This window comes from Leptinotarsa decemlineata, unplaced genomic scaffold (genome assembly GCF_025532065.1).
Source record: "Leptinotarsa decemlineata unplaced genomic scaffold, Ldec_3_MD MMD2_P_RNA_scaffold_12, whole genome shotgun sequence".
NCBI lineage: Eukaryota > Metazoa > Arthropoda > Insecta > Coleoptera > Chrysomelidae > Leptinotarsa > Leptinotarsa decemlineata.
The window spans coordinates 2,692,620-2,708,769 of NW_027412526.1; the positions used below are offsets into that span (position 1 = coordinate 2,692,620).

Genomic DNA, 16,150 nt, shown 5'->3' on the forward strand with positions numbered 1-16,150 from the left:
CAGGTCTTCAAGCATAGCTCACTGACTAATAAGAAAGTTTTTCTTCCTTCCTCGTCCACTAGATGGAGTGACATTTTGTGATGTTCGCTCCAACTTCGGAAGAGGAATGAAATACTCTGAAAGAATTCCGATTTTCAATTGTGGAGAGTCATTGGCTTAAGGTCAGTGATGGTCACTATCTTGCACTGATGAGTGGCTAATAAGCCCGAAACCGGTCTGCAAGTGTAGCCGTTCCATAATTGAAGGTCGACACTTTCAGTTGTATTGCCAATTGCATATGCAGGAAATTTTCTGTGAAGATTTCTGCACTGACACCTGTCGGATATATTACAACGCCCTTCGTTGTATTAGCCAGGGGAGTAGTTGTTTTCTAATAGGCGTCAGTCCATTAAATCTACTGTGTAGGTATATAGAGACTGGCTTGAACGTTTGAAGTTCCATTTGCTTTAGATTTGTTTACTGTCAGTCTTCAAGCATAGCCCACTGACTAATAAGTAAAAAACTCTAATTGTATCGATATCTATAATCTCAACAGTAAAATAATTAAGGCAATTTGCGATCTAATTGTAGAACCTATTTGTTCAATGCTTGCATAAGTGAAGGAGCATTTTCAGATAAATTAAAAATCAGTAAGGTCATTCCAGTTTTTAAAAAAAAGGTGACAAGAATATCATTGAAAATCATCGATCCATCTCTATTGTGCCGATATTTGGTAAACTTTTTGAAATGTTAATCAAAAACAGGTTATATTTCTATTTTGAAAATAACAATCTCTTGAATCCTGATCAGTATGGTTTCCGTAAGTCTTGCTCTACTGTACAAGCAGTTGTTCGTGTGGTGAGAAACATTGTCGACGGCTTTGAGAATGTTCAGCATAGCGCTGTAACTCTGTGTGACTTGAGTAAGGCATTCAACTGTGTCTCTCACCACTTACTACTTCATAAAATGAATGAATATGGGGTTAGAGGTGTGGCTCTCTCCCTTCTCACATCGTATTTACAAAATCGAAAGCAATATGTCGACCTAGGAGACAATAGAACGTCTACTTTAGAGCCTATAGTAAACGGTGTTCCGCAAGGATCTGTGATGGGACCTTTCCTATTTATAATATTTATAAATGACCTTTTCTTCCAAGTCCTGCCCCATAAATGTGTTGTTCAAATGTGTTGTTTATGCCTATGACACATCTATTTTCTGCTCAGACAAAAATTGCAAAAATTCATTGAAAATCTCTAAACTTGCTGAAATCCAAGCTGAAAAATGGTTCAATGCGAATCTTCTCAAACTTAATATGGGAAAAACCCATAGACTGATATTTTCTTCCAATAACATGCTTTTGGAAGGAAAAACAGCCCAATTACTGGGTATAACTTTGGATGACTCCCTTAATTGGACAGTCCTATTGATGAATTGAATACGAAATTATCCAAATATCTGTTTCTGTTGAGGCAATTGAGAAAATTTGTTTCTATTGACACTCTTCCCGCTGGCTACTATGCCTTTTTCCACTCGTTCATTAGCTACGGGACACTTCTTTGGGGTAATTATACTTCTGCTGGAAATATATTTGTAACAAAAAAAAGCAATAAGGATAATTTCTAATGCGGAAATACGTGGTGCTAATTTCATACGACCTGCTGAATTCAATCTACAGAAATCTTCCAAGAATTCCTTAGATTTCAACCTATACAATATCTTGCCAACCACAATCAAGTACTTATCACAGTTACTTTTTAAAAGGGCACAAAAACTTTCTCATTGATGAAGTCATTTATAGCATAGATGAATATATGGCTGCTTCCATGGTAATGACCGGATTTATCTTTTAAACGAAAGTGCGTGTAATAATATCTTTCAAAATTTTTTTGTATTTTGTTATACAGTGCTGCCTTTAATAATGTATTTTAAAAATTATTGTACCCTTTTTGGGTGCCTTGTGTTTTCGTTATACTGTAGTGTTAATGCTTTTATTTTATTCAGGTATTATTCAATTTCAAATGTTTGATTTATCACCTGACTTGCTACAAATGTTTTATACATATACGTAGTCAAATAAACTATCTATCTATCTATCATTGTTTGTGATCGACACAAAGGAATAAAAAAATAGACATGAGTAGAAAATTTGTTGATTGCGGTTCCTCACGAATTTTGTAGAATAACCGTTTCCAATGAACCTAAAAAATCTATGAAATAAACCGGCTGAACCATCGCAGGGGGAGTTTCCAAAGTTAGACCAGTGAAGCTTCGAATTTTCTTCAAAGTATCGTCTGCAACAAGTTGTAAATTACACAGATTTTCCTCAAAAATTTCAAGGATTACTATTTTTCAACCCCTCTATATAAGTTCAATGACTCACAATCAGCTGAGACATTTAAAAAATGCTCGCTTCAAATCTGAACACGGACTGTTATTCTATAAATAATTCATCAGGCGGGCATGTCCCATTCTTGGCTACACACACACGTCCGATTAGAAATTGTTAGTCAATCTTTATTTTACTTTCGAACATACTCGATGCTAATGAATCAGTCAGTCCGTTATATTTACTCAGCCTTTCCGAATGACTTCGACATCGACGTTTTTGCAATGTTTGTACAATCTAATGAAACACTATTACGAACAATTATCTAGTTGAAAACACGGTGTTTTCAATCACTTCAATTAACGTTTTCGCAATATTTGTCAGGAAAATTTCTGCGAAGGTCGAACAACAGGAAGGAACGAACAAAAAACAAGACTGCAACAAAGAACATGTCTGGAGGTTTTCAACTGGTTTCTATGTATTCAGGTGTTCTGAGAACTAAAAAAATACTCAAAAATTTCCAGGCGTCGTCCTGTTGAAACCTGTTGTTGGTGTCCAGATCATCTAATTCAGCCCAAAATCCACACCAAACAGTGACTTTCTCGGGGTCCATTGGACGCTCTTGGATCTCATGTGTCAATGTGTCTCGGTTCCTTGGTTAACATATTGAATAAATGACAACTGATTTGACATATGTTTGTTTGAAGGTGCTTGACAATGTTTCGAGATGAATTTCACTAGTTCGGACTTCCATTGTCTACTATATAAAATGATTTGAAATCCCTGAAACAAGTAAAAAGAATAATTAAAAAAGAGTAGCTGAAAATACCAATTATATTAAGCAACAATAAACCTGAAATGAAATGATAGTGAAATAACCTACTAGTAAAAATATAATAATTGAATGAATAAAATTAAAGGAATGAAAAAAGAAAATGATAAAAATAAATTAAAAAAAATAAAAAATAAAAAAATAAAAAAATAAAAAATAAAAAAAATTTAAAAACCAAATAAAAAAATAAAGAATAAAAAAAAACATTTTTTAATTTTTTTATTTTTATTATTTTCTTTTTTCATTCCTTTAATTTTATTCATTCAATTATTATATTTTTACTAGTAGGTTATTTCATTTCATTTCATTCATTTCATTTCAGGTTTATTGTTGCTTAATATAATTGGTATTTTCAGCTACTCTTTTTTAATTATTCTTTTTACTTGTTTCAGGGATTTCAAATCATTTTATATAGTAGACAATGGAAGTCCGAACTAGTGAAATTCTTGACATATGCTTCAACAAAATGGCCGTTAACAATTGTCAAAGTCCCTATTGAAATACTATATTTGACAACAAACAAATATGTCATTCCTTTACTGTGTGATTCCGTGAGGGTACTGCCATTTATAATTTTCTGTAGTATGATCAGTAAAACAGTTCAGTAGTTAGTGTGCGAGAACTTTTGAAATTTACAATGCCAAGAAGAAGACGATCTGAGTTACATCGTAAAAGTCCAGCAAATGTGCTACGTGCTATTCGCATTGATGAGCAAAAAGACACAAAAAATGATTAAAGTCGTTTCGAAATGTCAGGCCGCGGACTCGAAATTGGCGATGACGAATGCGGGGCGGGGCGATGAGAAGTACGAAACGCCACCGCTCGTTTCGCGCGCGTCACCTAAACTGTCAATGTTGTTTTATGCATCGCCGCCGTCGCCTGGTCATCTCTTGGCCGTCGCTATTTTCGTGCCCACAGCCTCAGAATTGCGTTCTAGAGTGACTAAAAATGATGCCATACTATCCGAAAATTGATTCTTGTACCGACAAATCTGTAACGACTGGGGGAATAATAATCATTTCTCAATATTGTTAGGCGTTAAGCTGGTCGCCCACTTGTCCGGCACAGCACAGCACGTGCCTAATTCGACAATTTTGTTTGTTTAGGTAGTTATTCATCTAGAATGGGCCTCATCACTGAAGATGATTTTTCGATGAGAATTAGGTCAGTTGCAACTGTCCAGAACCCATTTAGCGAACACACATTGTTGTTTATAGTCGTTTACTTTCAGTTCCTGGACCAGTTGACTTTTGTACGGGTTCAGGCTCAAATCACGACGAGAAATTCGCAAAGTTGTGGTCTGCGAAAGACCGAGTTCTTATGAACGAAATTTTTTGGACAACATTTTTTGGTTTTATATTTTTATGTCGTGGCATTGAAAATATATATAGCAGTCGGACACTGCTTGTTAACTGACTTCAAATCACAGTCGAACTTTGTTTTAGCGCAAACCCAGGTGAGGTTTGGGATGAGAACGAAGCCGATCTCCTGTCTCTCTCTCTCACACAACAAGCCCTCTCTCACTCCCTATACAGTTTTCGGCCACTGTTATTGTTTATCCATCGGGCGTCGATACAGTTTGCGATGCCACCGAATCTGTGAATTATCCAACAGAGTTGTATTTGCCAGGCATGCGAATTCATAATTTACAACTGTTCCATTCTCATTAAAACTCATTTTATTTTGTATCACACTGTATGTATTTATATTAACACGAGTACATTCGAGGATCGGGCGTGCGTGTGTGGTACCATGGTACCACGAAACGAGGGACTTACCGCCTCTGTGTCAGTGTCTAAACAACTATATAGTTCAATCCACCAAAGTATGTAATGAAAGTACAATACAGTGATATTATTTCTTATTTATAAAGTCTCAGTAACCTTATTATATACAGTCTGTTAATATTAGAAAACACCACCTAACAACTGAAGGTTGGTTCGCCCCGTTATTGGAATCGGCTACGGCTGTGCAACGGCACGCGATTAGTCATTGAAAATCAATAAAAACTTTGTCGAGGCCAGCATTTCAATGGCAGGAATCCATATTATACCTACAGATATGCCAATTCATTTTAAACGTGTGCAATTTCCAAATAGATTGACATTTGAATGACCATTAATAAGTCCCAAGGCTAAACACTGTCCGTTTTAACACGGACGTTTATAGGTGGCATACGAGTGGGTAATCCATGTAAAACATGGACTAACGAAAAATTACAAATGAATGGATAATGATGATGAATAAGAATGATGATGTAAATACTACATATGCCATGAATATCAAACGGGCTGATCTGATAAACAACATGATGAAGAAGTACTAAAGCATTAAACGGCGTATTAACAGTATTTTGAGAATCCAAATGTCGTGAATCCATTATAAAAGTACTTAAATGGCAGCACTGGTCATCGCTACCACTGTTCAAGACGGAGCATGCAGCATCGTTTATTTTACATTGGACAGACCCGACTGATTCCTTTGTAACGTCTGTACCGCATCAGCTTTAATCGAAACCGACTCCTGCGGTGAATTAAAACCATAAATAAAAGTATAATTCAACCATAACGTATGACGGGGGTGGATGTAACGATCTCGGCATTGTGATGTAGCAATACCGAATGTGTCATAAATCTTGTCTTTGTTCGGGCGTTGTTGAATTATGTGGAGTGTTGACAGATTCATCCCCCGAAGGCATTTATTAGACTTTAATCGATCTCTGTCTGAATGGACATGGAAATCATTTGAACAGAAGATAAGAAATGAGAAAAGGAGAATAGGAAATCCAGTGCATATCAGCATTAAATGACTGTTTATTGATGGGAGTTTTGCTTACCAAGCTAGCATCATCAGAAGATGACTAAACAGCCCTTCATGTAAATCTAGATAAACTGTTTCTAGATGTAATTGAGGGTCATCAACAAGTTGACGATCAATCGTTCAAATGGTATTCCAACTGAAGATGAATATTAGGTTCTTGCCAAAGGGAGGAATATCCTTCCAAACTTCCGGTCGAAGACATCTGTATCTGTAGAGTAGGGAGGGTGAGTGTAGACCTACAGAACTTAGGCCACATGTGACCCATTGTTCATCCTCCTGAGTAGTTGTCCTTTTGTTGTCTCCTTTATATTGTCTCCTTTATATCGGCAGGTGTAGGCCAAGACTCGCCGAACACACACTCTCTTCGACAACCTTGAGGTGTGTCACGGTTGCCTCCGCGAAGGTTGTTTTGGAAGGTGCAGCGACATTGCTGTCGTTGCGCTGCTTTTTCAACCTTCTTGGGGTTCCCTCCGTGGAGGTGCTCAAGTGAGGGAGCTTTCCTGCAAAGGCAGCCGGTTCCTTGCCTTTATTCAAGGCGGACCTCTTGGCGCCCGCCGCAGGAATTGCCCTTGTTGTTGGAGGTGGAGTTGGGGAGGAGGAGGGTGCACTCATAGTTGCTGCCACTCCTGCTTCCTTTGCTCTCTGTCTCCTTTTGGCATCGGCGCCGCAAATGCGCTTACGCCTTGGCTTTTGTATAACATCACGAGGTGATCTGCTATGTCCAGCCTCATTCCCAGCGGTAGATTGGGGTGGACATTTCTGTTCATCCCCAGCCATCGCCTTAGATTGAGGTGAGCACTTCTGTCAAGCCTCGGGATTGGTTTTTGTTGTTTCTGTTTTTGTGTTTGTTTCATTCATGTGTGTTCCCACGAGTAGCAAGGGAAGAGTTGGTCACCTCGGCAGAGCCCCGCATTACCAGAGGAAGGCTGATTACAATGAGGTTTCGCCCGGTTTCCCATGGGGATCGTTCGTTACTTCATATCACCCTGCGGCCATTCAGCTGTTGGACGATTCCTTACACCTTAGCTTGGGCAGGCTGGTCCACGGTGGCATGTTTTCCAAAGGAGGTTTTTGAGGAGTTTCAGTTCTCCTCACCCTACATATTTCTGCCAATGACCAGGAGTCCGGCGACCCCGTCCGTAAGGCCACATTGACTTCCCGGACAAAGCCTCCAATCCTCTGGCTGTTCCCGTACCCGCCACCTGGGGCGCCCAACCCAGGGGCGGTGGGGGGAAGGTACGAGTCTCTCAGTGTGGAATATATTATGATGTTTGTATTGTATGGTATTATCCAATACAGTATTGCCACAACAAGAAACGGAAGAAATGAGAAGAGAATCTGCGCCAAGTCGCCATAATCAAACATCAGCGTTAAGGAATGTGCAGCTCTCAAACAGTTGAATGCTGATGAGGCATGTGACAGGTCTGTACACTGAAGACTACAAACGGAAAATACTTGTTGACCCAGCAAAAAACCACTACTCATCGATTATTCTTCAATTCCAGCTGAAGACAAGCACCAACTTCGAAGGCCTGAAGTCCTACCGCTTAGAATCTATGGCCTTTCTAAGATTCACAAGTCAAACCTTCTACTTCGTCCAATGGGGAATGTTCCTTCTGAAAATCAAGTAGTTTTCATAAAAGAACTCTAAAACAACGCATTTTGAACTTATGATTTCAACCTTTTTCTTTAAAAAATTATTTAAATACTCAAAAAAGAGGAGTGAAATAATGCATTCAACATTTAAAGGGATTCGTTTCTATTTCAACATTTGGCAACATCGGTTATAGCTAATAAAGGACAGTGAATCTGTTACCTGGAAGAGACAAACAAAGATGACATATTTCAGAGGCATGCTGTTCTGTTTACTTACGTTCCGAGTTCCGAGACATTCTGTGATATATGACATTTTGTGCACCTAACCTATCTTCCTCTATATAAATAAATAACAAAATAACTGTTGTTTATGTGGCATGTGGAGGTGGTATTGAACTATAATTTATATTTTGCCTTAATTGTTGATTCATTAAAATATTTTTCCTTTTTTGAAGTAGAATATCTAGGTACGTATAAATTATTTCAACTTGATATAGGCGCTGTTGCCAATATGTGAATTAGAAACAAATCCCTTTAAAAATTGAAACCCAACATTTGAAACATCAATTTGAATACTTTTCGAAGTGAATTTGAAAAATTCATGAATTAAACTCAACTTTATTTTGTTCAAATTGTAATAACCCAAATTGAGGAACATTCCCCATTGTCAACGTCATTGATTCACCCACCTACTAACCTAGGAGGGATGTTTTTTATCGATTGACATCGTTATAGAACTACTAACTTCGCAACTGCATATCTTCGCCATGCTTGAAAGCAAGGCAATGGATCTATATTTTTGTATGTCGCTTTCATCTCCTATAACGGCATCATTTACATTAGTGAGTAAACCGTATCACCATTCTTTCGTCTTAAATAAAATAATCAAATCACTTTGATTTGGTATGAAATGTTAAACATGATCTTTTGAGTACCGTTTTGATCCAATCTGCTTATCAAGACGATTCAAAATCTCGAATATTTATTTAATTTGGAAAAATAATCAAGCGATTTTTTCAAGAGCGAATATTTTTAAGAAGAAACTTACATCGATAACTTTGCCAATGACTTTATTTAACATTATTGTTTATTTTCTCAAGTCCCTGAGAAACTTAAATTTAACGCAGCGTGTTTATTTATCTCTTCATTTCGCCAATTAATTAACCTTAAGTAATGCCGAGCCGCTTGGATCATTTTTTACAAACAAATTAATTCCGCTTTATTTATTTTAAAATTGGTTCCTTCGAATTTCATTCGAAACTGATTAGAAAAATATCGCGTGTTATATTAAATCGACGCCCACTGTTCCCTTGGCACCTCTCTAGTATATAAATGTGTAATAAAAAGTAACAAGATTTAGCGTTCTGTTTTATGTCCAGCGATATTTACAGATGGAGCTTCTTATAGACGTTTTTCTTAGAAGTGAATCAGTTCTCGATAGATTTTATTTGTTTCTGATTCCGTTGAACGGTTTCGTTTTCAAGATTCTGTGAAATTTAGTATTTGCTTTTTTCGACTTTCGCTTTCAAAATTTGTAGGCGGAAAATATAGAAAAAAAGAGATGATGTTTTCCTTTGAATTGTTCAACTATGGTTTATTCTGAGAAAAGAAGATGTTAACATTAGGAATTTTTCACAGGTGATATAAAAATTCTCGTGGTTTTTGGGTTTGAAGGGATAAGCCCCCCTGCAATGTCTATTATGTAAAATAATTTGTAACATGTTAAAGGAACTTTTGAAAAACTGGCTTGGATAACTGTAGAACAAAATTGTACACTTTTCCACTTTTTCTACGAAACTTTACTCTTGAATAACTGTGCAGAACAAAATTGTATGCTTTTCCATTATTTGTACAAAATCTCACTTTTTGAATTACTGCGTAGAAAAATATTCTACACTTCTCTACTATTTGTACAAAATTTCACTTATGAATAACTGTGTAGAACAAAATTGTACACTTTTCCACTATTTGTACCAAATGTCACTTTCGAGTAACTCTGTAGAACTAATTCGTACACTTTTCCATCATTTGTACGAAATATCACTTTTGAATAACTGTGTAGAACAAAATTGTACACTTTTCCACTATTTGTACCAAATGTCACGTTCGAATAACTCTGTGGAACTAAATCGTACACTTTTCCATCATTTGTACAAAATATCACTTTTGAATAACTGTTCAAAACAAAATTGTACACTTTTTCACTATTTGTACCAAATGTCACTTTCGAATAATCCTGTAGAACTAAATCGTGCACTTTTCCATCATTTGTGCAAAATAACACTTTTGAATAACTATGTAGAACGAAATTGTACACTTTTCCATTACTTATACAAAATCCCACTTTTGAATTACTGTGCAGAACAAAATTGCACACTTTTCCACTATTTGTACAAAAACTCACTTTTTGAATTACTGCGTAGAAAAAAATTTTCCACTTTGCCACTATTTGTACAAAATTTCACTTTTGAATAACCGTGTAGAACAAAATTGTACACTTTTCCACTATTTGTACCAAATGTCACTTTCGATAACTCTGTAGAATCAAATCGAACACTTTTCCATCATTTATACAAAATATCACTTTTGAATTACTGTGTAGAACAAAATTGTACAGTTTTCCATTATTTGTACCAAATGTCACTTTTGATAACTCTATAGAACTAAATCGTACACTTTTCCATCATTTGTACAAAATATCCCTTTTGAATTACTGTGTAGAACAAAATTATACACTTTTGTACACACATAAAATTGTACACTTTTCCACTATTTTTGCCAAATGTCACTTTCGAAAAACTCTGTAGAACTAAATCGTACACTTTTTCATCATTTGTACAAAATATCACTTTTGAGTAACTGTGTAGAACAAAATTGTACACTTTTCCACTATTTCTACAACACTTCATTTTTGAAAAAACAAAAGAACAAAATAGTACACATTTCCGCTATTTGTACAAATTCTCATCTTTGAATATTTGTGTGGTGCACTTTTCCAAGCGGCAGAATTGTAAAACTTGAGAAGATTCGTCGAAGGTATTTTCTAGGCCTGACGTTTCGTCTTCGACTGCGGTTAGCATTATCAAATGAGATGTAGCATTGTCTCAGTTCGGGGTTTGGGTCTCCAGTTTCATTCGTATTAGGCGCGACTTTATTCCATAAGTTAGGTAAATGGATCTCATTCGTTTGTTGTTAAGTGCGGGTTATGAACAAACAGATCTGTGTTGCCAGATGTATGTGGACTGTTCAACAAATGAGGAAATTAACGTTCCATTTTTTCGCTTTATATAAAAAAAAATATATAGAATAGTAGACGACAGATTTTTCCAAAATTCTACAATAATCGCCTTTAATACAAAAAACTACATTTCTATTTTTTTTATATTTTTTGAATGTGTCATTCAAATTTGATGGGTTGTAAATCAACATATCGCAAGTTATTATGCACTCAAGCCATTTGCTTAGCAAAATTTTTGAAAATTCTGGAGTTGCATAATTTTAACCGATAAAACTAGGTTAACTTGAAATATAACCCTTGAATAAACTAATTAAAATACTTTTATTATGTTCATATTTCACATTTGTTTGAAACAAACATTTCCAGTAATTGTTGTCTTCGCCATACTGCAAAATCTTGGAAATTTCATCGGCAAGTAAAGTACAATAAATGTTTTACATTTTTCGACTGTTATCATGTTTTGACTTGTTTGTCTTCGATGTTAATGACGGTCGATAATCCTATTTGGAAACTGAGATATCTATAAAGATTTTTGGAAAATATCCTACGATTCCTCATAAATATAAAGGACAGTCTAGAACTGAATTCCACATTTTCATTTTCCAATGTCAGTATTATACTGAAGTCAACTGCTGATGATGCTTACTTGGTTAGCGAAACGTAGCTCGAAAGATAATGGTCTGGTTCTGAAGTGTGGGAAAATATTTTCATTAGATTCAGTTTATACCAGAGGTTTATCTATCAAGGAAGAAAGACATTCAAACACCATCTTATGAATTGTTCAAAATGTGGCCCATTGTAATCTAAACTCCTTCCAACTATTTCTTTGAACTTCACCGGAAAGGGAGTGAAATCAGGTGATCTTGTTGGTCAAACAACTGCTTCTGTTCTGTCAGTACATCTATTCCAGAATTTCACATTCAGCTACGATGACAATGAGCTGGTCCTGCTAAAAATGTTGGAGATCCACCTGTGAAAGTAAATAATCTGCATCAATGTTATTTATGAGTCATCAGGTATAAAAAATTGTATGTACTTTTAATACCCACAACATCAGTAAAATTCTGATCATTATTCAGTCGATCTGGAATACGCATCTTTACTACATGAGTTTGATAACTAACTCGACAGTAATCCTAGATTTATTACATCCAGCTTATTAATTAAGAATTATAAATTACATGGCAGAAGAGACTGCTGGAGATCGTGATCTTTTTCTGTCTCAGTAATTTGTTGAATGTTTCCTTCTAGTGATTACTATGCAATATTGATGTTTTCTAGATAGGCAACTGTTCGTTATACAGGGTGTCCCACGCAATTGTGATGTTTGATACATAACTAAACGCGTATTGAGGATGATTGAACCTCTAGGTGGTGAGTTCAAAACCGAAATGGGACAGACATGTTTGTCAGTACTCTCCATAGGAAAAATGAGAATTCACGACGCTTTAATTGAACTCACATGAAATATGAATTATAAATACGAACCCTTTCTTGTACCACACACATATCCAGACACATAATTTATATAGTCTATATGAGGTTGCTATTGATATTTTTTTTTCGTTTAATTCCAGTTCAAATAAGTAAATACAAAGTTATTGTAGATTTAATCATTAAACAAAATTTAACAATTTCTGATGTACCTCGTATACATTCTGGAACTTCTCGAAAAACCTGGGTCGACTAGGTAATAATTAAATTCCAGTTTGTATGGAAATTACAAATGGAATCTACAACTTCTGCATTTCTTTCAAGGTTATCGATGTATTGGTGAAACGTAGAATCACCCAGTATACGCGAATTTTTTTCGGGATAGTTCACCTTAAACACCAAGAGCTTTGATGAAACTTCATTTTTGTTTGGTTGTACTCTTTAATATAGGGTCTTCCAACAGGGACTTCCGAATAAGCCATTGTATAGACACGCTCGAAGTAGCTATTGTATAAACACGCCCGATGAAGCTATTGTATAGACACGCCCGAAGAAGCTATCGTATAGACACGCCCGATGAGGCTTTCTTATAGACACGCACTGAAAAGCTATTATATAGACACGCGCGAATGATCTATTGTATAGACATCCCAGAAGATGCTATTGTATAGACACGCCCGAAGAAGCTATTGTATACACACGCCTGAAGAGGATATTTTATAGATACGCCTGAATAAGCTACTGTATAGACACGCCCGATGTAGCTATTGTATAAACACGCCCGATGAAGTTATTGTATAGACACGCCCGATGAATCTATCGTATAGACACGCCTGAAGAGGCTATTTTATAGACACGCCCGAATAAGCTATTGTATAAACACGCCCAAATAAGCTATTCCCCGGATGAATCTATTGTATAGACACGCCCAAAGGAGCTATTTTATAGATACGCCCAAATAATATATAGGCAAGCTCAAATACGCTATTGTATAGACACGCCCGAAGAAGCTATCGTATAGACACACTCGATGAGGCTTTCTTACAGACACGCACTGAAAAGCTATTATATAGACACACCCGAATGAGCATCCCAGAAGATGCTATTGTATTGACACGCCCGAAGAAGCTATTGTATACACGTTCCTGAAGAAGATATTTCATAGACACGCCCGAATAAGCTATCCTATAGACACGCCGAATAAGCTGCTGAATAGACACCTCCCGATGAAGCTATTGTATAGACACGCCCGTAGAAGCTATTGTATAGATACGCCAGAAGAAGCTACTGTATACACACGCCTGAAGAGGACATTTTACAGAAACCCGAATAAGCTATTGTATAGACACGTCGAATAAGCTACTGTATAGACACCCCCGATAAAGCTATTGTATAGACACGCGCGAAGGAGCTATTTTATAGACACGACCTAAGATTATATAGACAAGCCCGAATAAGCTATTGTATAGTCACGCCCGAGGAAGCTATTGTATAGACACGCCCGAAGAAGCTATTTTATAGACACGCCCGAATAAGCTATTGTATAGACACGCCCGCATGAGCTACACCCTGATGAAGCTATTGTATAGACACGCCCAAAGGAGCTATTTTATAGACACGCCCTAAGATTATATAGACAAGCCCGAATAAGCTATTGTATAGACACCCCAGAAGAAGCTTTTGTATAGCAAAGCTCGTGTTGCGTTTTTGTGAAACTGGTAAAGTGTTTCTTGAAGTGATCAATTCTATAAATCTTAACGTTGAACATTGTTATAATGCTATCAACTCAACAATTCATTCCAGTAGTCTTGAATAACTGAAAAAATATCTGTCGTATCTACTAATGCAGAGGTCAATAAAATTATTTTTAGATCTCGCACGTTGAATCTTAACGACGAGACTTTTTAAAAAGTTCTCCTGAGAAAACGTTCATATCAGATAACTTTTATCTATGTGCAGCTTCACAAAGAAAATATTTACTTTTCATGCGCCTAAGAACCGAATTGATGTTTATCATTGATACAACCGTTGAATGCAAACGTTTTTATTGTCGAGATAAGATGTCATCGACCACTGCCACGATTCTCTGAACTCACCAGGTAATATATTTGAGTGTATTTTAATGATTTTAGGATGATGGGTTTTTATCAAGATCGACTACTGGCTCAGGAGTGAATGACGATGACATTTTGGTAAATACGACGTTCTGACGTAAATTATTAAAACAGAAAATTTGCCAAGCCGTATTTGTTTGGTCAGAAACGTCTCAAATTTGCTGTATTTCGTAAGTCAGTTGTCCTGAAATTGTGTTGTTTGAAAAATAGTCAGAAAAAAATTGACGGCAGACTCAGTCACTTTGAAACTGTGGAAGTTGGAGTTCCACAAGGTACAGTACTAGGCCCCATTTTATTCAACATATACCTAAATGATTTATACAATGTTGATACAGAAGGCCACATAATCAGCTTCGCGGATGACACCGCAATGTTCTATTCTGGTGAAAATTGGCAACAGTTGTTTGGCAGAGTCGAGAAAGATTTTCTCGAAATAAAACAATGGTTTGGCTCCAAATTACTCACGATTAATTTCGATAAGACAAAATGTCTTTTGTTTTCAACCACCAAAACCAATTTTCCGGATAATTCACATCTATCAATCACCGACAATAATAACACCTTCACTATACCCATAATCAAAAACATAAAATACTTGGGAGTCTACTTAGATAATCACACATGAAATGAGACACTCACAAAAAAAATAACTAAATTCCAATCTAAAAATATTAGATAAATTATTCAGATCAAACTGATGAAGTGATGAAGAAATTGAAGGCTAGGCTACCAAAACAAAAGTTTTACAGCGATGAAATGCTGCTTTTCAACAGCGATAAACTAATAAAATAAATACCTAATTTCTAGAAAATACGACAATGGTCCTTCAATTCAAACTCCTCCTTGAATAGCAACAGTTTTTGAGGTCTGTTCAAAAAATTAGGTGAATGTTGAAATTTCGCGGGCTAATGCGATATCTCTCGAATACTTTTCACCATCAACGCTGGTGTTCCCCAGGGATCTATATTGGGACCCATTTTTATTGGAAACACCCCCCTAAAATTTGAAGTTGTAAATCGATTTTAATAATTTTTTTTTGAAATGTCAAGTACTAAAAGGTCCAGCTTGGGACAAAATTTGAAATTTTTATTAAAGTTTCAGGGCATACTATGATATTTTTTCTTAATCGAAAATCGGAATTTTTCATTAGCGATTTTTTTATTGAAAAAAAATATTCCCCTTGGGCCCATAAACAATATTCCAGGCGTCTTGCTTCGTCGCCTTCTTGAAGTGAGTGTAAAAATTTTGGCTTGAAAGGTTTAATATTCTTCGCCTTGAGACATCTCCGAATAGTTTCTCGTGGAATATTCAAATCTAAAGTGGCATTCCTTATACTGACATTAGGATTATTTCCGAAATAGTCTTAAATGATTTGATCATTCCTGTCATTCCTGTTTCGTCTTTGTACAGGATTACTCTTCAACATCATTTTTGATACTGCACCAGTTTCATTGAATGTTTTATTTATTTTATTTACCGTACTGCAGCTAATACGAGGACGATCTGGATGTCTCTCAATAAATACTCTACAAACCTCTCTAGCACTTCTAACGTCATCTCCCGAAAGGCGTACAATTTCAATTTTCTCTCTTACGCTCAATCTTGCAGCCATGTCACAAAATAATTCGAAGAACTGTAAGGTGAATATTGTTGACAATAGTACACTTAAATCTTTCACAAGTATCAAACTGTAATATCATTTCCATGGCAACTAAGACTTAAATTGAAATATTAGGTCTTAGTTTTAGTTAATTTGCGTGAAAACTTGAATGTAATTTCGTTATTTTCATTAAAAATATTTACGCTATTTG

At 36.0% G+C, this 16,150-nt stretch overlaps 1 protein-coding gene across 2 annotated transcripts in view; it reads left to right on the plus strand.

Moving 5' to 3' along the window:
- The window catches only part of mthl1 (adhesion G-protein coupled receptor methuselah-like 1), a 215,277-nt gene that overhangs the window by 20,285 nt on the left and 178,842 nt on the right, over positions 1–16,150 (plus strand). The window lies entirely within an intron of this gene.